This window comes from Hyposmocoma kahamanoa, unplaced genomic scaffold (assembly GCF_003589595.1).
Source record: "Hyposmocoma kahamanoa isolate Upper Pololo Valley unplaced genomic scaffold, ASM358959v1 202, whole genome shotgun sequence".
Classification (NCBI taxonomy): Eukaryota; Metazoa; Arthropoda; class Insecta; order Lepidoptera; family Cosmopterigidae; genus Hyposmocoma; species Hyposmocoma kahamanoa.
This window is the reverse complement of record NW_020653726.1, coordinates 4,433,318-4,461,310: the sequence shown is the minus strand read 5'-3', so window position 1 is coordinate 4,461,310 and position 27,993 is coordinate 4,433,318.

The following is a 27,993-nucleotide window of genomic DNA, read 5'->3' as shown; positions in this document are numbered from 1 at the left end:
CAAACGGGCTGTTTGACAGTTTTGAACGGGCCCGTCGACGGACTTCGAGAGTAGTCCCTTACGTCATCCACAGTGGTGAAATGGTCGTAATTATGGATTTCATGTTTCGAGAGTAGGGCACCAGAGAGTATTAAAGCTCCCTATTCACGTCTACCCCAGTATTCTAATACAGCTTCACTGTTGTTAACCCATCTACAAAGTGTCGCGATTATGACAATATTTTTATTGCCAGCGTTTAAAAGAATCAATATTCTTAGTGTCAACAATATCAACGAAATATAACAAAAAAAAAACAAGAACAAATATGACATAAATCCCATCACTTTGAGAAGACAAATTTTCCACACGATGAGCACGCGATACGGAGTTGACATTGTACGTGTTACGTTTAACAAAGGGCAAATTCATGTGAAATGACATAGGCTGACAGCCTCCGAACGACCGAACGACATTATCACAAAATACCTTTAACTCGCTTCAATCGTGACAATGACGTTAAAACTGATATTGATAGAGTGTATTGAGAAGGAACGTTCTTTGTTTAGGTGGAAAGACCTCCATTACTTCAATACTGCTAATACAAAGTGCTAAAGAGGTGTTGTGTCGCTGTAAAATTTCTTGCGTATGCAGACGAAGATATAGAGAAAGGTTAATATCAGATTGTGGATCGATTGATATCGATTCGGAGTTACTAATGCGTACAAAATTGAGCTGTCGAAAGATATGTGCATTGGAAAGATTTGCGTGATGATATAGATTGTGTGCTCCGTGATACTCTTATAAGGAAACTTCGCCATTTTTATGTGGTGGGCATGGCCAAGGATGTTAATAGTATGAGGTCATTAGAGTGTGTTGCATTTAGCAAGGGCGTTCCTCAAGGCCCCTTTCTAGGTCCCATATACATTCTGTTTTTATCCATTGAAAGGTATTGAGCATGAAATCTAGTATTTTTTTATGACACCCCCGTATTATTTAACGTCATCAAGTATATAACCAGAAATAGAGACGAAATAAGGGCTATATATACACACAATAACACATTAGCGATACATCTCTTGTAAATATCAACTCTCGTTTGCACTGAAATATAGACAGGCCAACTACTGACCTGTGTGTACGTCTCCGTATATTCCAAAAAACATTCTGTATTTATTGTAATAAAGATAATATCTCTAACAATGCCGTGCTGTTTTATTCGGTGGTGTGGGAAAAACAGTAAAACATCTAATTACAAAACAAACGGAATCACATTTCATCGGTAATTAAATATTAAATATTCTAAGAACTCGATAAATATTAAATATGTTTTTCGTCTCTATTTCTGGTTGTATACTCGATGTTTAAACTTAATATTCAGCAATGTACGATTACGGTGACTGGTGGTATAGTTAATATCTTGCTTTTTAATGAGAAAGAACTAATCATGTAAAATTTACATTACCTAATATTAGACTACAAAACCACCAACCATTTCAAACGGCAGATTGATTTTACCTATAATATTTGAAAATATTATGTTAATAAAGAATGTATTTAAAATATATTTAAAAAGAGCAGTCCATATAGCTTCTTATTCATTCTATTAAAGGGAATCTGCTTTAATAATTTAATCAATCTAATAATCAAGTATAATTTGCTTATCTATGTAATAAAAATATTTTGAAATGTTTATGAGAATTTATTAAAAGAACTAGGTCAAAGAAAGGGAAAGTGGTGTATCTGGATCGTAGTAGGTGCAGTTCCATTGTTACTGCCTACCCTATCGGATGACAGGCGTTTTAGTTGGTATATATATGCTATCAGAATCCATTGGTAGTCGGTCAAGTTACATATTGTTTGATTGACAGAAACTGAATGGAATTTTATGACTAGATGGCTAAGATTATTCAAAATATAGAATTACCTCCCTCCCCTATTGGGCAGTGTTTTAATCGTTGTCGAAATTCAGGAAAACCCGTTTGTTGTGGCTATTTGACAGGCAAAACCGAAATGCAGAATATTTCAATTTCTACTTTATGTATTGTGTTGTTTTGAGTTCTTAAGTATTCGCGATTGTTACACTTCTTTACTCACATAAGAAATCAAACAATTTTTTCGCAGCTAAATCGTATATTTATGTTTATAGATCTGTAAATCACAGTATATTTGTGTTTTTAGATCTGTAAATCACATTGATTATAACAAAAAAAAATGCCTTTTAAATGAGTCGTTTTTGCTGACTTTATTTGATAATTTTTGGTATGTTATTATTACGGGTTATGGCGGATATCAGTGTGGGCTATATACACCACAGTCTTCTGAAGCTGAGCTTCAGCTTGTTTATTTTATTTTAATTTGTATTCTCTTTTTAACCGACTTCCTAAAAGGAGAAGGTTCTCAATTCGACTGATTTTTTTTTGTGTGGACGTTACGCGATTACTCCGGCATTTGTAAAACGATTTTGATGATACTTTTTAGTTGGAAAGAGAATACCTCAGTATTGATCCCATTTACATTTGGAGAAAATATTTCTCTTCTGAGGGTAGCAAATTGGGGATTGAATCCGGTTTCGTGCACTTTCCGGTAACCGACTTCGTTAAAACGTGACAAATAGATGTACTTTCACGAACTTTTGAGGTCGGTTTTTATTTTATAAAAAACTTTAATTATTTATATTCTTTATTGGATTTCATTTCAAATGCAGTAAACGTCAGTAAGGTTCCAAACTAGGGAAATTTTTTATTATATATTTGTACGTACTAGATCAACGAACCCCATTTCAGAACACCCCATCAGAAATAATTTAGAAAGTTCGGTTCCCAAATTAGTTTAATCGGAAATTAAACCAGTTACACACAGTGGTAATCGCTCAGCCACCATGTCTTCAAGTTTTATGGAAAGTGACGATCAGGTCTTATATAATCGTTTCCCCCTTGAAAAGGCATAAGTTGATATTTGATAAAGTGCAATTTGCAAGTTGCTTACAGAAGATCCGAAACTTCGTCACCAATATCGAAGTTACAAGTCTATGAACACTAATAAATTCAAAGCTTCATATAATATTCATGACGCGGTGCAATCTTTCAAAAATTGACACCTTTTTGCATAGGGGTCGGACCCTTCGACCAAGAACAAGTTTTTTGTATTTGCCACTGCATAAATTAAAGGACACAATGGGCGACGTGCTACTCGTAGTGCTAATTTACAATATTGGTCACGGTGACAAGTGCTGATATAATATTGACATTAGACTTTTTATATTTATTCCTTCTTCTGTGCTATTCTGCTATTCGTATGTAAAGGTTTGCAGTTTTATATCGTAAGAATCGTGATGCATAGTCACCAGTAAAGTATTATATTTCATAAGAAAGATATATAGAGGTATATTATAATTATCAACATTGTATGTCGCACCGCTATTACAATAGTGTTATAACTTAAAATATGTGAATTTTAAAAATTATACCATTGTTGAACGTAAAATTTGATTCTCTACAGGTCAATAAAACCCTCGTTACAATATTGTAAAAAACAACTAAAAATGTCTACTTAACTACTTAACTCAAAATGAGACACGCTTTATGTGAGCTAGTTCTGGCCAAAATAGTCCTTATTCAGAAATATGAAGTTATTTTTCCTCTTTTATTTTTAAATATGTATATTTGGCAAGTGGGAAATAATCTACATAAATTTACACGGATCTTTCATGGGAAGCGAGTAATTCGTTTCTCGCCGATTCTGAGAAAATGCACTTTTTGAGTTAATACACTATTGTATTAAAGTGTTCTCGGAGATAATAGTGTTATGTTGCAAGAAATATCTCTTTCTTAACCCAAATGTAAAAAATCTCCGTCCGACACACGTCCGAAACAATTTCTGTCAAAGAAGTAATTAATACTCGACCAAAAAAAAGACAACGTCAAGTATGAAACTTCAATTGTATCACGCGTGCTTTTAATTGGGTCGAGTATTAGGTATTTGACAGTAAATGTTTCGGACGTAAGTCGGACAGAGAACGAGAGTGCTGGGCCAGGTTTGAGAGTACTGGTTTAAATTTAATTGACTAGCAAGTACGTAGAAAAGAGAAGCTGTAACCTTTAGCGCCCAGTTACACGACGCGAAAGTTGCCACGCGGCGTCCGCCCAGTTACCACGCTGCCACATACATTAATGGCGAATCTGAATTCTATTTACTAGGCAATAACATTTAAATTCCTCCAAATAAATACAACCGCGCGGTCGCCGCGTAGATCACAGACAAGCCAGACTCGCCCGCACGCCCGGGACTCTCATTTAAGTTAAAACGTAAAAGCTACATAAATAGAGCGTACTTTGCCATGACAGTTAGATAGATGCACGCGGTCGCTGCGCGGTGACAACGCGGTCTTCGCGCGGCGTGAGCGCGATGAAATTCGTGTTGAATAAATGCGCCCTTGTAATTTGTTTTTGTGGTTGTGAAAGTCGCAAATCTATACATTTCTTGGTTCTTCGTCAAGAATTTGTATAATTTTAGTTAAAATGTACTATTGATTATAAATGTATTGTTCCCTTTGTCTTTAAATAGAGAGAAACTGGAAAATGTTTGCATTTTCTTAATGGTACACAAATTTCAACTTTCCGTTGTCCTGACAAAAACATAGTTTGTGCATGGAAATAAATGTTTTCGTGTTTTTACGTTAGAATCAATGAGATATTGATAGTCCAGAAACAAAAATGGTGTTATGTGGTAATCGAAAAGAAACATTTATCACGTAATATACATAATACTTGATATAATTAGAAATATACTTAATGCAACAATAAAAATAGAAAATTGGTCCACACGACGGAATTTTTAAGGGCTGACCTATGCACACATTACTTAGTAATAAAGCTTTAAAACAAATAGCGATCCCAGGAGGGCTCTCGAGAGGGTAGTTCAAATAAGTGGGAGGTGAGGACCGTCGCACGTCACTCTCCGGTACCTTACCACATAGAATAGTTAAGTGGCAGAGGTCTGTGTGGTTATATCGTGGTAATAGTACACTGCCGATAAGCAGTAAATTTAGGGTAATATAATTATATATTCAAATGCGTAGCACATAAATGTAAATCTTGAATCAAATAAAAAAAGAGAGAACATTTTATTCATTCATCCATTCATTCTTTCGTCTGTTCGTTCATTTATCCATTCATTCATTCAAAGATCATAAGCGCAATACTAAATAAGTTAAAAATGTAAAATTAAACGGGTTCCAGTCTCTACGAAACAAATATAATTATAAGCAAATAATGCTTGCATTCTTAAATTGTTATGAAATAATTGTTCTTCGTAATTATTATCTGTAGGACATGACAGCGTAAAACCTGATGTTAATTGTTCACTGAAAGACACTTATCGGTCGGGATTTCAACCCGAAAACAAGCTCTGAAATACATTAGAAATGTGGTGGGTCTAATGCCATTCTCTGGAGAAAACTACAGGACGCGCGCGTGCGTGTATGGTTTGTAACGTTATAAGATTAAGATCCCTCTACAAACGCCTCTTCTGTGGATGTTAACTCAAGTTGATTGTTTGCTCTGCGGACATGGATTTTTCCACTTGATTGTCTGATTTGATTTTCTCAAGAGCCGCCTCAGGTTGTGGGCAAATAAATTGAAGAAAATAATCTGTGTATACTCGCTCTTTAATGGACTCTGAAAAGCTTTTAGTCTTGTAATAAGACGGCGGAGATATTGGGATTGTTTTGGATTATAATGGAAGTGAGATTTTATTATTTTATTGCTGTTGTTTCGAATGTGGATTGTTCAATGTTTTTGCTAAGAAACTTTTGTTTATACCTCATACGCCGTTCCTTATTTAAAAGATTAAAACCTCTAAACATAATTATAATAATAAATCTTGTTATATTAGACACACATCGCGTACTTGAACTTGTTATTAAAACAATCCTATACATTTCTATTTTTAAATTAAAAATTCATTTTTATTGTGACACTTTAACAGATCTTCTTGTTTAATATTAAATAAGAAATTTATTTGGTCTCCATAAGTAAAATGGATGTTACAATCACTTTTAGTACATAAAGGGCCTAGTTGAGAGGTTGTTACATACATAAAATCAATATTTTATAATAGTAAATTAGAAGGTTTGTCGTTTTAACATGCTTCTATATTACCTAGTTATTATAATAAGTGTTGCAATTATTTCAATTATTTCAATGGCTACGACTTTCATTTTTGCACAGTAAGCATTAATTTATGATGTCTACGGACTGATAACAATAGATTCCCATAAATCACGCTAATTTGGTTGTCACGACATTTACGTGGATTTTATTTGGCGACTAAATTACCGAAATGGAGATTCATAATCAAATGCTATTTACATGTAATTGCACTATTCTCGACTATATGCTTATACAATAATAGACATAGCTGATATCCATATATTTGAAGAGCATATCAAAGATGAACAACAACATACGCGATTTAAATTTAAACCCATACAATAAACTTGCAATTATGGTCAGCTGCTAAGATGTAAGATGTAATGTTTGATTTTCGATATCTGCGGTATTTCACTGTATACCTATATTTTTATATAACCTAGTACTAATCTTGGGTGTACTTAAACTTACTAAAGAGGTTATAGTTGGCCAATATCCTGATTGATGATTATCAACTTTCAACCGACCGAACTATCAACCGAGTTATCAATTTATTTGGTAACAGTGGAAAGAAAATGAAGTGTTACGAGAATTGACGGCCTCCGTGGTCGAGTGACTTGCTCACCGGTTTTCATGGTGTCGCCATCTCTGAGGTCCCGGGTGCGATCCTTGGCCGGGTCAGTGTAGCAACTAATCTTTCTTGTCTCGGGTCTGGGTGTTCGTGGTACCGTCTTTGTTTCCGATTTCCATAATACAAGTGCTTTAGCTACTTACTTTGGAATCAGAGCAATGTATGTGATGTTGTCTAGTATTTATTTTTTTATAAGGAAGTTTCTATCTGATTAATCGAGTAATGACCTAAAATTGATTTGTTTAAGAGTGGCGTGTGGTTGTAATTTTCTTTCTTTATTTTTGATTCTCTTTTTTGTATCCCTATTTACGTTTTAGGCATCTATAAGTGCATAGAGTTATGTGAATAAATAAATAAACCGGAAACAAACTTTTATAATATAAATAAGAATGCAAACCCGTCATCGTCACTCCAAAAGAAATATCAATAATCCAAAATAACGAGCATGAAAAATCGTTTAATTTTCCGCCAAAACTATGGTGACTTTTCTGTTACGGATTATGGTATCTCCCCACTTCCTGACAATCGCGGCGACAAGCGTATCGAATCTTGTCTATGTCCACTTGTCATTAAGTTTTTGTCTTCCCCCTGTCTTACACTTTACGACTTATACTGAGAGACATACAGGCAAATTACTTTACGAACTAAGGACATGACGTGGTGAGAAAGAAACCTATTCCATTAACATTTTGAACAAAGAAAGTACGGTTAATGTTGTGTCATTGCTTTAATGCAATATTATAAAAGGTGGTATATACACTCTCATTTCTCTTTAAGGTGAGCAAAGTTCGTACATACTGATCGCGACATTACGTCGAGATCTACTTCTCTCGATGTTGCCATTAGTTTCATAAATTGTTCCACTAACATCCATCTTTTATACATTACGAAACCCCCGAAGCATAAAATTATGTAGACAAAGGTCTATCCTGGTTTATACCTACATAATTTATCACATCGCAGCACTCTCTTACAACATTACTCAACATTGTCTTCATACTCATGAACATTTTCATCATAATTAATACACATAAATAAAATTAATTTCTTGTAGTTTCTCATTTTCAATTTTACGTTTCTGATATAACATTCTGTCTATGCTTCTTCAATTAAACGTTTTATTATTTATCATTTCTGATACTTACCCTGACTATGGACTACGGCGTAGATAGCGCTACGTCGTAGAATAAGCTACGTAGATTGTTTACTAAATTGTACATCTGTATGTCTCACAGAGATATAATGATGAAGCAAACCCGACGACAAATGGTTTCGGATTGACGTCACATTTATTTCTCTGACAGTTGTTATTGTGCAGATTTATTTGTGCGCCAGAACTAGGAAATGCTATTATAATGGCAACGTAATGTGACGGGTTTTTTATTAATTGTTACATATTTATTTATAATTTGTATTCCACAAATACTTAGTAATAAATACATAGCGAACAGCTAAATTAAGACAATATTATGACTCTCTTGTTTACATTATGTATTTTACACAGTTTCAAATTAACGATACAAAATATAAAGCATTTGGAACGCGGATAGAATGGGAGATTTCTTTGTCGGTCTTCTAAATTTAAGATTATTGGATTTTGAATTTATAATGTTTCATCACATAATTGAAAAAAAAGGCGTAAAAATTTTAAATGTCTTTCGACGGTTTTCTTATTAAAAGCTTTTATCCATTGAATGAAAATAAACAAAATTGTCATCTTTGTCACTTTTTGTATATAAAAAAATGGAATTATACTTGGCGGATTTTTGTATCGGATATACGTAATTTTTAAAGATAATTTGTACGTATAGTGATAATAGGGAAAAATTGACAATCATTGTGGTTAACAAGGTTGCATGGGCGACCGATCGTGAAGGCGATCGGAATTATCTAGCATTGGCGAAAACCGCTGACGCACCCTGCTGTAGAAGATATCCAGATCCAGGTAAAGTAGAACTGGAAATGGCAGAGCTACGTTATAATATGGTAATTTTTTATTATGATACCAAGTGGCGTAACGAACAAATCGTGTGCCTGGTGTTAGGCTACATGTCCATAGTAATTGCAGTGCCACTCAAAGCCTTAAATCGCAAAGATTTGAGGAAAACTACGCCTGTCACTCTGAGATATAAGTTGGCAAGTCCCGTGTGCCTGTAATTTCACCAGCACCCTTACCCTTTAAAACCGGAACGCAGTAATGATCAAATTACTACTTGGCTGCAGAAATAAGTATGGTGGCAGTACTTCACTGGGCGAACTCTTTCACAAGGAGCTCTACTGCTATAAAATTTTATTTACCCTACCAGGCCCCGTGGGCGCTTTAAGTAATTAATCATATTGTGGATGACTGCATCGGATCTGATATTAGCGCGATAGCGCTTAAATCGTCAGCGAGATAATACTATTTGAAAACTTTTTAAGTGTGTTCAGGTTTTGTCGTGTGATGTTCGTTCAAACTTTTCAATTTATGAAGTGATCATTATTATTTAATACCTTAATTACTAGACCGTGTGTAAAAAATATCAATAAAATCTGATTATCTGGTATCCAAAATGGCCTCAAACTTTTTTCATATCGAGCGCTTTTGCATGTCATCACTATGCAAAGACATTATACTTAGTTTCAATCACGTAAGAATCTAAAATGTTGTATTAGTTCTTAAAGCTTCGCAAAGTTGGAGATTTCTTTTTGTAAAAGATGTGAACGTTTATGTCGTTAGCCTTTAAATCCAAGTAATATCTTAGAGTACGCTAAGCGTAGTCACGTTTGTTAGCATTACCCTTAGTGTCACTTCCATTATCCCTATCGCTTCGCCCACGTACGGTCGCGTACAAGTCCGTAATGATCAGGCGCCGGCAGACCGCTAACTCGATTACCTGCCACGAGACCAGCATTGTAATGTTGCAGACACTGTTATATCCACATTATTAGATGACTACGTGTGTTGCTAAACGCTTTAAGTGCGTTACAGTGTGTACGTTTACCTTTTTTGGTCAACGACTTCAGGGGCCATTTCAATCTTGTAATTCTCCTGTTTTATGGAAAATATTCGGTGTTTGAAATAGTATATGCTTGCTATAACTTGTGTTATAACCATAAATTAAGACTACAACGGGATGACCCATTACAGCATAATATAATAATATATAATAATAATATTTTCCTATACCCACAATGTCTCTGTCAAATTCATTGTTTTTTTTTTCAATTAATGAGAATTTACAATATCGAGTTCTTATTTTCGCGATTGTTATATATATAGGAAATTACATATTTTTTTTGGATATAAATCGCATCCCGGCTAACTCTAATAGATGTACAATTCTGTAAACAGTCAAAGTATTTATTCTACAAAGTAGCGCGGTAATCCACGGTAAGTATCAAAAATATCTGATAAAAAAAATGTATGAAGCATAGACAACATTTTATATTAGATCTTTAGTTACTAAAGTAATTAAGGACATGTATCTTTTTGTCTTACGCGTAACTTTCTTTTGTCTGCTCTTGAGGTGTAAGGGGTGAGAGCTCTATAACACAGGTTGACCCTAGTATAGACTTCAGACTTTGACAAATGATACTATCTTCAGTAACATGTGAGATGCCAGTCAGCCGTGACCCTGGGACCTGTTAACGGCTCGAAACGTTGGTTTGTTTGAAAAAAAAAAACAACAAATACACGCGGTTTGAATCCGAAAACCATAGTTTTATTTATTACGCCATTAGACGGAAACGTGTTGCGTCTCTGTTAAGCCGTGTGCGAGGTAGTCAAGACGGGATTTTGAAGGTATTTGCCGATAAATATGATTGTTCCGTTCTGAAGTTCTGAGTGGACCTGATTGTAAGCTATGTAAGTAGATAAAAAAATATTATTATTATTAATTAACATAATAGTTGTAAGTACCCAATGTTACTAACAATTCTATGAATGCAATTATCTGACATAAATATTATTATGACAGAATTTATGTTTTTTATTTTCAATTACTGGTAATAAAAACTTTGTAATTTTTAAAAAATAATTTAACAGACATTGACACTTATTGTTGGTCCCAATTTAGAGAATACTACAAGTATCAGAGAAACGGAATTTAAATATGACTGTTAATTTCTTAATTTAAAATTGTCAATAAAATCTAATATTTTTCCTTGAAATAAAAATGTTTTTGGCGTACCGTAACATTTTAACGTGACATTTTTAGGAGTCTAGAAAAAACGTACTGAACATTAGTCGGTCGTCTACATTAAGCCTTGAGGGCAATAATAATATGTATCATTCTAGAAATGCTCTTCAGGGAGATATTAAGTAAAATGGTAGACTTAAGTGGTCATTTGTTAAATTGATTTTTCGCTGATATGATTTACGAAGATTGACTTTATGATGATTTACGATTATTGAAACGTAATAGAATTTAGAGGTAATATTTCACGTGAGTGCCCAGCATCTTATCTCTACTGTAATCGTGGCATAGGCGTTTGTTTCAAAATCTCTTCTCTATTTACGGTACCACTTTATGTAAACGTAATTATAGTTTATATTTCAATATACATTCGATTACTTAATTACTGTGGCAAAGATTTAAGATAAAATCAGACATTAACGTTGTACCAAAAACATACATATAAAATGACGTGTGTTATTCAATGGCAAACAAATTTAACTACAACTACCCCGTGAATTCTACAATGCTAAACAAAAGTCGATTAATAAACAAGTTAGTAATAAATAAGATTTCATTTAGTATCAATTACTCATTAAATTATCTTTGAAGTTAGGTAATGGCAATAAGTCTAGATATCCAGAAATTTTAGAAAACAAGTTAAATAAATACTAAACACATCATGTTAATAATAATACTATTTAATGATTAAAACTTTTTTAATGTTATGTCTAAACCTTTTAACTATCACTGGTCACTTCACTATCAAATTGAGATTGTTGACAGGCAACGTTGTTGAATTTATTGTCTATGAAATACTTTTGTTTGTGTCATAGATAACCACCAATAGATGCCGCCTATTCAAATTTTTTTACTGAACCGAGCTCACCAAATTCGGAGGAAGGCAAGAGACGCGGGGAATGCAATTAAGACATTCTGATTCGCTAGTTCAAGGTCAAACTAGAAATGCACTCAAATTGCACTTACAGCTAGTGATGGGCAACCTTCACCAGTCTGCATCCAATTAGTCAAAAAAAACGACAATATTGTAACACAAATTATTCAATTCTTCCATGATGATCTGGAAGCAACAGAAAAGCATAGCATGTGTCAGCTGCTTATGATTCCGCGTAAATCGTAAAAGCCGACTGAGAGCGTGGGTTTTAATGGTGTCCAATATGTAGGCGCCATGCTGGCAACCTGTCACTATTTGGTATACTAAGTTATATTAAAATTTTAATAAAAACGTTTGGTAGTCGTAGCTAAAGTGGGCTTGTCTTACTCAAAGCTCTGCCTTCCCCTACAGGAGACAGGCGTGACGGTAGTATGTATGTAAATTATCGAATGACTTACGACAGCAAGATGATATTTAGATACAGGAAAAAAAGGAATTGTAAGAAAACAAGGTACTTTAGTATTATAAGTTGTCGCATTTACAAAAGCATAACTAATGAAATTAATTATGGCGTTAAGTATGTATAACGTCATAATTGAAGGTTTAAGTCATACAATATAAGGTGATAAGATAAACACGAATTTGTTATTCATTGTATTACGTTACAAGAATTACTATTAATATAATCAAAGAAGACATAAAATAATATATTACTAAAACTAATTATTTAACCAATTTCATACGAAACGTAATCGAAGAATAATAAACATTAAGTGTTATCTATAAACGTAGTTAAAAAAGTAATATACGTATAGCAATATAAAGTAATATATAATAAAGTAATATTTGTTATACTGATTAAGCGTCGTATTCTAGAACTCAACTCAATGCTCAAGTCAGGATTTGAGTATGGTTTAAAGCACTCGAAACACTCGAAATCATACTCATGTCCCTGCCATTAGGGTCGTATTTCCAGTGCTTGTGTTTCCAGTGCAATCCTGACTTGAGCATTGAGTAGAGTTCTAGAATACGACCCTTAGACGACGATCTCAAATCTTCCCAAAACAAAAAGAGACGCTTATTTGTAAGATCATAATAGAAGAAAGAGACCTGTCCGAAAGACATCAACGAGAGATCAGTCTCCTTCGTAGTTTTTTAGTGTTAGCCATTTTAATTTGACCTATGCCAAACTTGTAAATGACGTAGTTATAACTTACCGGTGAAACGAGATTCCATCTTTTTGAAAGTTTGAGGTCCTACATGTTTTTCCACACCATTTCACGGCACAGATAGTCATTTTTATAGTTCGTTTCACCAAAACCAGCGTAACAATACAGGAATATCAGAAGATGCACACGGGTCTGATACTTGGTCGATTCTAAGTGATGAATTTTTGCAAAATTTTGTATATGATCAATTGCACGGATGTGTGGTGCGCGTCAGTTGCCCTGTATGCGGTATCTATAGGAGGTTATTTATGGTTTGTGTCAACGATATTTACGTACTAGCGTACTAGATGCGGCGTTCCATATATACGCTGTATTTTACTAATTTGCAGTGAAGACGCTGCACATCGATTAGTTGGTTGTCAAACATTTAAGATGGCGGCCGCAGATGTGGTCGCCTCTGAAAATTAATTTACATTGGCGCGCTAACATTTCGGTATTTGCCTAATTTTGTGAAGATAAATTTAAACTTTTGTATTATTCACATTCATTCGGCAAGTAATGTTGTGGTATATTATTAATTTGTGCTTTATAATATTTGATAAACGCGAAATAGTATACAAAGTTCACACTATCCATCTTGTTTTGTAAGCTTGTAATTGATGCGTGTTAAAACAACAAAACTGAAATCACAGACTAATAAGCAACAGAGTGTTCTGACTACACAATGACAGAGTACGTATAATAATATGATTATTTACTATTTATTAACAGTTACTAAGGTTGCTATATAAATTTTAAAAATATAAAAAGAGACTAGACCTCTAGACTAGGCTGCATGGTTTAAGCCTTGGCCTTTCGGCAAAGATCTTTACCTATATCTTATCTTTATGTTTTTATATTTTCTTTTTTCGGCAAGGAAAAGTACAGAATATCAATCGTTTCAACAACTCAACTGTATTTTTTTTTACTTAATTTGTTTATCTTTTATAATAAATTATAAATAATAAGCGGAAGGCCCCTGGGTCAAAGCAAAATGAAATGTATTATATTATGCAACTAATAGCGACTTTGCCAGGGGCTTTACATTAATTCCACATCTATGGATAAATATCGTTGGTAAATCTCAATATTTTCTGCCTGACTAGCTCATTCCCAATAGGTATAGACTGTCACGACTATCCACGGTACTACGGTACTGATACTCTTCGACAAAATTGAACACTAAAACAAGACACTATCACTATTGATAGTGTTTTGTTTGGCACTATTTGGAACATAATAATATAGTTTCTGTGAATGTTCTTGTCAATAGATTGAAGTCGTTAGTTTGTATAGAATGAAATATTGTTAGTTTTAGACGCCAATGTAAAGTTTTAAAATGGCATTTTTTTAAATTTGTACTTTATATTGATTCTTCTGATGAAAACTGACGATTCTAAAACTATCTGTATTTAATTTGTTGACACCGTAACTGAATCATAGTAATCGATATAAGGATATACTCAAGACGCATCTACACACTTGCGCTATTGAACCATCAGGCTCGCTTCACATAGGTCGTCTTGCCATCTACCATCTATGTAAAAACATTCGAACAAAAGCGACTCGAAACATTAAACAAAAACGCCAAATAGGTACGTATAGAGAGACCTAAGCCCTCCTATATCCATAATTTTAACTCTGCAGGCCAACTTTATTGCTCTGTTTGTGATCGGGCATTTAAGACGAAATTCGGTATGGCAAGTCATATTAGGGCACATGCTAGGAACTAATACCAAATGGTCCCTGTTATCGAAATCGATAAAGAGTCTATATGTAAGAGAATATATATGTTGGAGTCAGGTATCACTGTAAACGTAATTCGATTTGTTGTTTACGTAGAGTAGTGCTTAGTTAGAGAAGTGCTTTACGAAAGGATTTTTTTGAATTAAATGGACTCTCGACAGCTACCTTAGAGATACTCGGGTTGTATATGCACGGAAAATAAATCTTCAGCTAATGTCAGCATTACTGTGTTCCGGTTAAGAGTAAGAGTAAGGGTGCTGGTGATATAACAGGCACATGTGACTTGTCGACTTATGTCTCAGAGTGACGGGCGCAGTGGCAGTGACCCTCAAAGTTTTGCGATTTGAAGTTCTAAGTGGCAATGCAACTGTTATGAACAGGCGTGTAGCTTATCATACGGCACACGACTTGTCCGTCCTGTCGCTATATATAGTAGAAAGTAGTATATATATATAAATGCAATTTGGCAGTTACCACTACAGTACCATGGCATTATTATGACATAGATAAGTATGGTAACTCCATACAAATGTAGCAGCGAATTGTATGTGCGCACGCATGAGGCACGTGCACGCACATATTAATATGATTACAAATAAAAATCTGGTTCCAAATATGACTTGTATTGCAGTATTGCAGTTCTTCCGTTAACATTAAATTAAATTGCAAGTTCGAAGTCACGTGATAAAGAAATCAGGAGGTCGGCGTTGCGAATGAATAACAATCGCTAGTGATGCGGCTTACCAATTACCGATGTTCATATTATCACTTGACAGAGTAATTTAAATTGTACTATTGTCATATTGATAACATGAAATAAATTAGTCAATGTAAATTACAATAACATATTTAAATTGATAAATTTTGTTGTTTAGTTCAGAATGAGGTGTTTCGCATTAACATTAGATATAACTGATTGATTGATGACTTTACAATCTCAGTCGCCCATGACCATGGGACCGGAAACGTTAAAAAATAAATATGCGCGATTTTGATCTGAAAAATTATTTTCATTTCCTATTATGTAACAATCGCGAAAACCTAGGAACTCGATAAATTATATATGCTCATGGAATCTCGCCTCCATTGGAATTCCATTACACATTTAATTTCTATCATTCAGCGGTATATAAAACGATTAATAATCTCATTTAAACGCTTTAATATCCATTTTATGTCTTATTAAAGGGTTGTAAAATTTTATACGACGTCGTCTCTCGGCTTGCTTTAATTAAAAACGTTTTCGGAATAACCAAGTCTTTAATACGTTTTCTATTTTATGTGTTTTCTACGTGGTTATTAAAATAATAGTTTAGGACAGTTGGCGTTATAATTATTAGGAATTTTGGGTGAATTTCATATATTAGGTGTTGTAATCCAGTGAGTCGATAGCTTGGATTATTTTTGTTATTCATAAATTGTGTTATATCTTTTTTTAAGATACTTAGTGACGGGACGAACAAGTCGTGCGCCTGCTGGTAAGCGACACGCCTGTCCATAACAGTTGCAGTGTCACTCAGAGCTTTAAATCGCAAAGATTAGCGGATATTTTTTATTGGAAGAGGGACTGCGCCCGTCACCCTGAGACATAAGTTGACACGACCTATGTGCCTGTAGTTCAAAACTAGGACACAAATGCTTACAATACTGATTGACAGCAGAAATAGGTAAGGTGGCGGTACTTCCCTGGACGAACCCTTTCATCAATCACACTTGAAGGTCGTTGTGGTAATTATATGTGTGTATCTTTCTTTAAATTATACAGTGAACATGAGTAGATAAAAATAATCACTAAACAACACGACACATAATGAGTGTAAACATTTGAGTTTCTTTTTCAGTCTTAATCTAATTGCATGTCTTTAGTAACTGCAATAAAAACTTTCTAAATAACGATTGTAGCAAACCACAGCAGTTGCTACACAAACCTTTTTGTATCTTTCTGTATTCATGTTTTTATTGTTCAAGATATTTATGTATCAAAACAACATAAATTTGCTAAGAAAAGAAATACATGGTACCACAAAACTTAAACAGAGCGTTAGTGCCGATAAAATACGATATTGGAATGGCGGTACACAAAAATATTTAGTTTTCCACTAGTCAAGTATTTCTTCACAATCAGCTTCCACGCATCCACTGCTGAACATAAGCCTCCCCCTGAGCATGCCAACACTCACGGTCCTGTATCACTTTTCTCAGATCGTCCGTCCATCTTGCTACAGGGCGTCTCACATTGCGTTTGCCTAGACGTGGTCGCCACTCTAGAACAAGTCTGCTACATCGGCCATCTGCCCTCTGCAGATAGGTATTTTTTAAACTTATTAAACTTTTTTTAACCGACTTCAAAAAAAGAGGAGGTTCTCAGTTCGACTGTATGTTTTTTTTGTTTGTATGTTACGCGATAACTCCGGTTTTGTATTCTATGTTTGTTGGAAAAAGTTGTTTGTCCCATTTAATTTTGAAGAAAATTATCCATCTCGAAGGGTGGCTGTTCACGCATGAAGATTCATTTTTATAAATAGCGCCTGAATTTAAATTATGATAAGGAGCAATTATTTTAATGGTTGAGTTTGCTATTCTCCAATTCAAGGCGTTTTTCTCTCTCAATATACTTTGAGTGGTGAGAATCGATTTTTATTATCTCCTGTGTCAAGTTCCGTATAGTGGCGAACTAGGGGATGAATCCGGGTTTGCGCACTTTCCGGTAACCAATTTCAATAAAACTTGGCAAATAGATATAATTCCACGTACTTTTGAGGTCGGTTTTTTAGTACTCTGTGCTGAGATTATAATCTATAAATGTTTAATATTGTTATAACCATTGACTTACATATAATTGTAAGTCAATGGTTATAACTGTATTTGTTCTTAACCGACTTTAAAAAAGGAGGATGTTCTCAATTTGACTGTAGTTTTTTGTTAGTATGATACGTGATTTCTTCGACATTCGTGAGCCGATTTCGATAATTCTTTTTTGTTGTAAAGAGAGTATATCAGTAGTGATCGCATTCAAATTTAAAGAAAATTTTCCACCTCTAAGGGTGATAAATTAGAGGATAAATCTAGTATATTGAATTGCACCCACTTTTCACTAACCGATTTTTTAAAATAATAATGCGTACACACTTATAGCCCCGCATTAGGGATACCTTGTATCGCTGGTGTCAGGGACACACGTATAGACAACCACAAATTACAGCCAAAGTTACGAGAGAAATAAATGTAGGCCATACAAATATTTCTCCCGGCCCGGGAATCAAGACCGGGACGTAGACGTGGCAGTCCAGCATGGTAACCGTTAGGCCACTGAGGCAGATATTTGAATAAAACTTGACAAATATATGTAATTCCAATGTATATTTACATTGGAATTAAATGTTATGGTTACCAAGAGCTGATCAGACACATCGCACCCGTACGATTACTCGAACTTCTCGAACGGCAAAGGCTACTTATTCAGAACACAGATAACGAATGAATGTTACTGAACGTCCTATTGTTTACAAAGTAAGAATGTAATATGGAAATCTCTTATTATTTTAAATAAAGTCTGGATTTTGTTAAATTTATTAAATTTTATTTTAATGCAAGACTAATTCCACTTATTCCAACAAGTGACGGTGTGGTAGGGAAGAGTGGAAAAAAACCACATGTCCCTACCAGGGGGGACAGCTGGTAGGGACTAGTGGAATAGGCCTAATACATATATATTTTAGGACTTACTATAGCATAGCATTACTATATTTTTGAAATTCCTATATTCTGAAAGCGCCCTCCGATTCGAGAACGATATCCAATCGAACGATTCGGTTAAAATATCGAAGAGTTCTGAATCAGGGTCCAGATGACGGACAGATGAAAGGAACTCTTCAACAGAACACAGCAGCTACCTTGTGTTTGACCGGGATTTTCATATGCGTTTCAGTGATCGTTGAGAAGATCGCAGTAACGGAAACAGCAAAAGCGGATAATAACCAAACGGTGTTTTTTAATAAAAATAATTATTCTATCATTATTTGTCTGCTTTTGTAATATGTTTAATAAACTCTGTAAGTACATTTGGCCTGTCTTGTTCTATCATTGCTACCACCCTATCCACATGCATACAAATTATTATGTAAAAATATTAAGACTACTTATTCTTGTCTTTCAATATTCCAGACAAAGACAAAACGAAATTTTCACTGTTCCAAGAACTTAAAGAGTTGTTAATTATAACTAAATAGTATTCAAGCACGTACAAAACAGATTTGTGAACAGCTGCAGTTTTTTTGTTCTTCTACGCTAGCACGACTTAATTTGTATTCTTTTAAGAAAGTAATTCCCATTTGAAGACTTCTTAACGTTTCTTTTGAGAAATAGTTTGCTGTATTTTAATTTTCTTTGTGCTTTGTACATTGGCATTAAGTTTTAATTTAGTGCAATCATACATTATTTTGCTAGAACCACAGATAATATAGTACTATATTAGTACACATACCACACACAATCTCATACAAATAAATGTTGCACTCCTAACTCTGATTATTCAGACGCTTATTATGATTCTTAACGCAGATCAATAGATTATAACCAAGTAAGCCCGCAATATGATTGTAATAATATTCGAAAATGCCAACAGATGGCAGCTATGACATTTTTGTCAAGGTTATTGCTCTTGTTCAGGCGTTGATTTTATATATAATAAAACATAATAAAATCGAAAAGAATCTGCGTCTGCACTTTTAATTTCAAATAAAAGTCAGCGCTAAAGCGTTACATACATACGTTCTAGAATAAATTCAAAGATCTATATAACGTCTATATAATTTATTGCAAACTAAGAAATCTAAAAGTATACCATTGAGAAACCTTCGATTTGCTCTCGTTTCAACGACAGTTTACTGTTTTCACCAATTATCGTAATTGTAATTTTAATAGCAGTAGAGCTCCTTGTGAAAGAGTTCGTCCAGGGTAGGCAGTACTACCTTACCTTTTTCTGCCGCCAAGCAGTAATATCAGCATTACCGTGTTCCGGTTTTGAAGGGTAAGGGTGCTGGTGAATTTATAGGCACATGGGACTTCTCAACTTATGCCTCAGGTTGACGGGAGCAGTGGCAGTGGCCCCTCAGACATTTGCGATTTAAAACTCTGAGTGGCACTGCAACCGTTATGGACAGGAGTGTCACTTACCATCAGACGCAAGACTTGTTCGACCTGTCACTTCCTTTTTTATATTTTATATCTCTTATTTAGTGTGACACAAATTTTTAACAACACACAATTTTTTTTTTGGTAAATATTTTATATATTTAATGTTTTATCCAAGTGTCGCCATCTACGGTTATAAATAGGTACTAAAGTTAATTTGTATGAATTGGTATCCCGTGCTAGAAACGTTAACCTGCAAAATACGCCTTCATAGCGTTTTTTAATAGGAAGGTACATTGCACACTTTGAACAGTGTTAACCCAATAAGAAACAAAAAATATTAAAAAAACAGTTTTAGATAAAAAAGACTGGAGTATCATTTTGTCGAAAATATCCGGAACTTGTAAATCTAAAGACGTATCCCCTATAATTAATATAAAAGTAGACGTAAGTATTGCGAAGGAGTCCAAAATTGCGTACTTACTTTAAAAACTACCGGATGCCATCTTACAAAGTATTGTTTGATGGTCGTAAAAACATCCCTTAACGACCGTCCGATCTCACTCGCCTAAAATTACGGCCTCAGAAAACGCGGTAAGCGATCAATACAAATGTCTTAAGAGACTATCTCAAATAGCTTTGGTTGATTCCGCATAACACTGAAAGTATTGAATTAATCACTTTGAAAAAAATATGTAGTAAAATTGAGAACATACACTGATTACTATACGGTGCGAAAACACGATTCCTAAAAATTATCATGATTAAAAAAAAACACAAACTTATCTCGAAATTTTACAACACAACTGCTGTATTCAATAGATACTTCACATATACCAAGATTTTTTTTAAAACAATTGCACTAAATAGAACACATACTATACGATGTACGTTTTTCAAATGGCTTTAATGTCGTTTGTAAAAAAATGAATTCTGAAATAAAGCCAGTATCCCTTAGCTCGACCTTAAGCAAAATGAACCGTATTAGTTCGAGAAAATGTTAATTCGAGCTAAGGTAGTAACGACTCTTGAGTAAAACTTGTCATTTGCAAGCTGCTAGATTATTATTATACTTAAGCACTTTAAGTCTGGTTGGCTTGCGGAGAGGATGACTAAAGAAAATTCAATGAATTGTGTTGAATGCGTATGAAGAGAGTGAGCAATAAAGTGACAGGTGATAGAGATGAATGAAAGAAGAAGCATACAGTGCTGATCTCAAATAACAGGATGGCAAAGAGATGATTATGAATTATTAGTATCACTGAAGATTTCTATTAAACAAAAAGGCGAAAGTAAGGTAAGACTGTCTCTTATTTGTTTTCTATACGTAATACATGAAGCTTTTTTAATAACAGCCTAAGATATAGGAAATGGAACAATGTAAGTATTTTTTCGGACCTAAATTGCGTATATATTTGTTTTTTTTTCAAACAAACCAACGTTAATTAATTAATAATTACAAAATAATAAATCAAAAGTTATTCAATTAATAACTTTTGTAATTGTAGTGAAATTTAGGGTGGTTTGCATTGATATTAGATATAACAAGTTGACCACAAACCATTTGTTTGAAAAAACAAACAACGCGATTTAGATCAGAAAAATATGTGTAACAATCGCAAAAACCTAAGAACTCTATAGCCTGGTATAATAATATATTTGCGATGAAGTTCCGAATGATATCGTGTCTTTTTTAAAGGAGAGTGACAATTTATATTGTTAAGATATATAAATTGTAGTTTACAAAAGCATATAAATACGTTTAAAAAAATTATTGCGACTGACAACGATACTTCTGAAATACTATAGATTTATTTCAGCTTTCGTAAGGGCCACACACAGACTCCGCCTACCCTCTGTACTACAGCTTTTATGCGCTGTTCCCGTCTTAACCCCAATAATAAAATGCGGGTTGTAAATAGATAATAAGGGTGAAATACGTGCAGACACATTAAGGGCGTCGTTCTCTGTCGCAATCGACTAAAATTAATCGAGGTAGAGTTTTAATATTGGTAATATTATGCTGAAATCCAACATTGAGTATTGAAGTAATATTTACATTTAAACTAATTAAGACAATTTAAATATGTTTACTAAGAACTATTCAGATGATGGACGAAAGGATATACCTTTAAAATCTAATAAGAAAATAATACTATCACTGGTTTTACTGTTCATATTATCTTTCTCCTTACTAAGCCACATACCTGACGTTTTTATTGTAAAGTTGTAGGATGTACATAATGATGTATTTATCTGCAATCTATGATGTATCTTACTCATACATTATTTGTATAAATACATTAATTATGTAAACATGTCGGTAACAATTATACAAACATTAACGAGCTCGTTCCATCGTAGACCCCATTTTTGCTCCAGGGCTAGTTTAGACCAAGTTTTTTATGTACTAAGTGACAAGTGGTGCGCCTGGTGGTAAGCAACACGCCTGTCCATAGTACCTAATTGCAGTGCCACTCAGAGCTTTAAATCGTGAAGATCTAAGGGGCATGTGCCACTGCGCCCGTCACCCAGATACATAACGTAAGTTACCTAGTAATTTCAACAGCACACTTATCTTTCAAAACTGGACACATGCTCAAATTACTGCCTGTGTGTCTCAGTAATAACAAGAAGAATCGAAGAAAAAAGCGGTGGATACAGCGAATTTTGTTCCAATAATACACACACTCATAGCCCCATACTAGGAAGACCCTGTGTCGCGGGTACCATGGACACACACACATATAGACAACCACAAATTACATCCAAACTCATGAGAGAAATAAAACGATACCTCGCACGTAAGTTGCTGTAGTAGGTTTAAAAGTGAAGAAATAATTTAGTGTTATGTTTACTTACCAACTTACTACCTACAATATAAATAAAATAGGATACAGTCAGTCAGAGCGTATTCCTCTTATTGCGCCGAGACATTTTCTGGGTTTTGTTTGTATGGGCTCTAAGCTCAGGTTCGGAGACTGAGCACTCGGGGCAGGCCACTCCAGGACAATACTTTCATGTTCAAAACCTTTGGCCAAGGTTGTATATCTTTAAACATTGCCTACTATACGTACAGATCAATTAATTAAGTAAGTATACATTCTTAGAATATTTATACTTGTGACATTGTAAATTATGATATCATATGTTTTTACTTTGAAAAACTCTTAATTTGTTTAAAAAGCCTTTAGTTTTGCATGGTGTATGGTATGGTGTAAAGGGTTAATTTCTGCAACTCGACGTCGCAGCACCATTATGCGCGTTCTTCTATATATTTTATGTCGCACAGGTTCAAAAATAAAAATGTCCCATGACGGCTGGCTGATGTATCAATCGAGAAAACTTAAGAACTTAATAAAAATGTATTTATTTTTATTTTATTGAGGCACAAACGATATCAGTCGCATAAACAGAAACAGATAAATCATATACATATAGGTATAACAACGAAACACAACGACATAATGCAGCATCATCCGTAACCTAAACAATGCACACAGGCAACTGGCTACGTTCCTGACCGGTCGTGTTACGCAACAAAATAATAACTGTAATTAATTATTTATGTTATTAATGTAAATTAATTATTTTTCTTTTTTTTGGGTATTTGGTCATGGCGTATAAATCAAACAACATTTTATGAAATTTTATAATATTATTATAAAAAAGCTGATTAATATAGCCGATAGAAAAAATAATAATTTTGGAACGCAAGGATTTGTTAAAAAGTATTAAAATAAAAAAGTACTACTTAAATAAGTAAGTAATAGAAAATGAATACAAATATATGTGTAACGGAAAGATTTTTATACGGAGAAATAATCATTATAGAATTACTTTTTTGAAATAGAAATTTGTAATTTAAAGTGGTTAAAATGTAAGTTCTTTTATTGATATATCCCTCATAATGTATTTTAAACAATACTAAACAGTGACCCCTAGGACAAAGGTTGGAATTTATGTCAACAATTGTGCCATAAAAGAAGCCTAATGTTTTTCTCGTCGCCCTTTCCAACGTTCAAACTTTCGCAGTAAAACCAACGAAGCGTTCACAGATAAAAACATTAAAATCCAGAGACATCGTTGCAGTAGTGACAGGAGTTAACGGTCCTTTGAACAGTGACAAAGTTTAAAAAAACAATAGAATGACGTTGAATGGTTAAAATGAGCTGAATTTTTTCACTAAATCCTAAGACTATAATATAATGTAGCAATTAGTGGCTACACAAATGGCAACACTACGTTATTTTTTATAATATCTAGTGATGGGACGAACAAGTCATGCGCCTGATGGTAAGCTACACGCCTGTCCGTAACAGTTGTAGTGCCACTCAGAGCTTTAAATCGCAAAGATCTGAGGGGCACTGCCATTTGATTTAACGGCGTATTCCACTAGTCCCTACCAGAACCATTTAGCCACAATGTTTAGTCTGTAACAAACCACCGTCCTAAATTATAATTGAAGCACATCTTGAGAGGCTTTCTTAGCATTGGTGGTATCGTTTTTGGCTGTTCCTCAACCGATAAGTATTAAATTTGGGACTGTCATAAAAATACAGTACTATTTTAATACATATATGTTTTTTCAAGTTTGAATTTCGTCCTGTTGAGTCCACAGGAAAAATATACAATTGTAAAATATCGCATGCACGAATGTAAAGAACTGTGAAAAAAGGAAAAATAAGAGAAATATCATTGTGCAAAACTGTGAATCAGCAAAATAACGAATACTGCAGCGTTTCCGTTGAGAAGAAACATTACGCCTATTACATTTAGTTTGTTTATACTAATTAGAATAAACTGCAAGTTTTAAGATTTTACAATTTTCCTTCTACGATATCCATACAGCATTATAACAGTTATACCCTAATGGAAATTTATGTTATGACACGTTTAAATTATGCATATATCATACCAGCTGAAAATTTCATTTATATTAATTATTATTCTCGTAACTAATTGTCAAACAGAGGCAATAGAAGAATGCAAAGAAATTAATTCGTAGAATTAGAATAACAGTATATTAAAGCGTGTACTGTTACACTCATACTTTACAAGTTTCAAGGTTCGTCAAGCAATATGATATGGATACAGCTCTGTGATACAGCGGTTAATAATTATGGACAATTACTGAGTAGGTCTCGAGTTCGACTCTCGGTAGAACTATATGGAAAACGAACTTTCAAAATTGGTTCTGGTCTAGGTATTATGGATAGCATAATTGGAGTTAGTGTTGTTACCCTGATAATTACAGGCATGTTTTCAGGATGTCAATCCCACAGAGGCTAAAAACAAAGGCATTCAACCAACGCGTCCTACCAGTTGTGACCTCAAAGCAAACGTAGTACTGCGGCAAGATTGACAGACGATCCGAGGAAGGAGTAGGCAGTGGCTGAAAGCTGGTGTACTCTTTACAAGGCTTATATGTAGTAGTGGATGCATATAAGCTGTGATTACAGAACAAAAAATACAGTAGAAGTGCTTAATTTGCGTGCCATGTGTGTCAACAGTTCGGGGAGTTCCGCAAACTTGAGCTTAGTCCGCCATTTTCGTTTTGTACGTTATGGTCATATCAATTATCTCGCGCTAAATCTCGAAATTGATAGAAAATTTACTTATTTCGCTACTTTAGAGTGCAAAAATGGAAGACTTGTATATTATCTGTCATGAAGTCTCATTTTATTTAATTTTCATAAATTTTCAATTTTCCGTTGTACAAGAAACGAAAGTAAACCTAATACCGCTGCAATATGGTCGCTTTTTTTTGAAGCGCTAAGAAAACATCTGGAATTCATAGTCGTTCAGCTATTAACCGCTAGATGGCAGCACATTGATTGAAATTTCAATGTAAAATCAAAACGTCGTAACTTGCACTAATAGGTATTGAACTTTTAACGATATACTCAGAGGGTAAAGTTTAGACAATGTCCAGAATACGTTACTTCTTTTTAAATTTGAAACTACGACCAATCAGTATTAAGATTTCATAGTGTTTCAAATTATGAATGTGTGAGTTTTGGTAACAGCGGTTCTGATAGTAATCGAGGCTTAAGACACTTTCATTGTTTTTTTTTCCGTAGCTATGATGATATGAAGCCAACGTACTACAGGAAATTCTCTAGTTTGATGACTTACTTTGCACTTAGATATAGCAAATTTATTTCCGAAATTTAATGTAACAAACATTACGAATCTCAAAACGTAAAAGTATAATAATAATAGCATTATAAATTTTCCCAGTACATTGTTCTTCCATTATTAAAGAAAAAGGCTGAAAAGTTTTTCTACAATCTTCATGGTAATTATCTTCACGGCCAAGGTAATAATCTGCAATCACCACCAAAATGATATACAAGTTGTAGTCCTAATGCAAGTTCTCAGCTTTTGGCTATTAGTGTCTACAAACGACTAAGTGAAACTTGAATTATATGCGATTGTCTAGACACGCCATTGTGAGAAAAACAAATTAATTCCCCTTTTCTATAGCGCCGTCGAAAAGTACTCTTCGCAAAATTTATGTTCGCTATTGAATTATAGCGGAGCCAAAAATGAGAAAAGCTGAAATTAACTCACGCGTTCTGTGGAAAATCAAAGTGTAGCCGAGAAAATAGATAAGTGTACATAATTCTATTGTTAAAACATCTTCGGAGCGCGATAGTATGTTCTGTACCTTTACTATGAATAATATGTAGCACCGATCGTTGCAAGCGAAAGCGTAAAATATTTCTATAAAATATTTTAGTCGTTATTATCCTGAGGAATTATCATATTTGTGTTGTGTAAGTATCCTATTTTTCTAAGTTTTGTTAATGCGTGAGAGTAATACACTGTGTTACTGATTATTCTCCATCTAATTATTGTACTGTTGTAGCTGTAGAGCTCGTTGTGAAAGAGTTCGTCCAAGTACTGTCACCTTACCTATTTCTACCGCTAAACAGTAATGTGAGTATAACTGCGTTCTGGTTGTAAAGGTTTACGGCTGCTGGTGAAATTACAGGCTTAATGTAACATGTTTACAGGATTTTTTATTTATGTCTCAGGGTAACAGGAGCAGTGGGAGTGCCTCTTTGCGATTTAAAGCTCTGAGAGGCACTGCAACTGTTTATGGACAGTGTGTAGCTTATCATTAGGTCCAGGACTTGTTTGTCCCATCTCTTAATATTATAAAAATAATAATAATTTTGTGTTAAAATAACTTAATTTGCAGGATATCTTATTGCATGGAATATTTAAATTTTAATTATTTTAAGAGTTGTGAGTGTTTTGGAGTCGTCTTTAAGTAACGAATACTTAGGTATATATACGAATACTTATATATTTAACTTTGTGTACGCGTAACATTCTCTAAATTGTTTTGGCGATGTAATGTTTCGGTAAAATATTTTTCTATTTTCGCTATTAAGTAAATATTTTCTCCGTTCGCGGTATTTTTCCAATTATGGTTTATGTCTACTATGTGTGATTAATTGTAGTTAATGTTATTTATTACAGCACTTTAATGAAATAAGCGGTTTTGATATATTTGTATTTTTTTTGAAATTAGCCTATTATTGTATCCCACTGCAAAGACATCTCCTAAAACTTACACAATTCTTGGTCTGCATCGTCGTCGCTGGCAGTTCTCCGGCATCCTACAAATGGCTGTGTGAGCTCATCTCTGTTGGTGCTTGCGACAGACGTGTCCAACCATTTCAGCTTGGCAGTCCTTTTCTCAATATCTGCCATGCGTGTCTTTGAGCGCAGAGCAGTGTTCCGGATTCTTTCCATCTTTTTTTTTTATAATATCAAGTGACGGGATGAACAAGCCGTATACCTGATGGTAAGCTATACGCTTGTCTATAACATTGTCTATAACAGTTGCAGTGCCACTCAGAGCTTTAAATCGCAAAGATCTGAAGGCCACTGCCACTGCGCCCGTCACACTGAGACATAAGGTGACAAGTCCCATGTGCCTGTAATTTTACCAAAATGGCTGTTTCTTGGAGAGAAAAAAACATATTTTATACACATATTGGATTACCTTAGATAATTCTTTATAAGTAATTAAGGATTGATTCCACTGATGACGTTAGCATCAGATGATACGATTGGA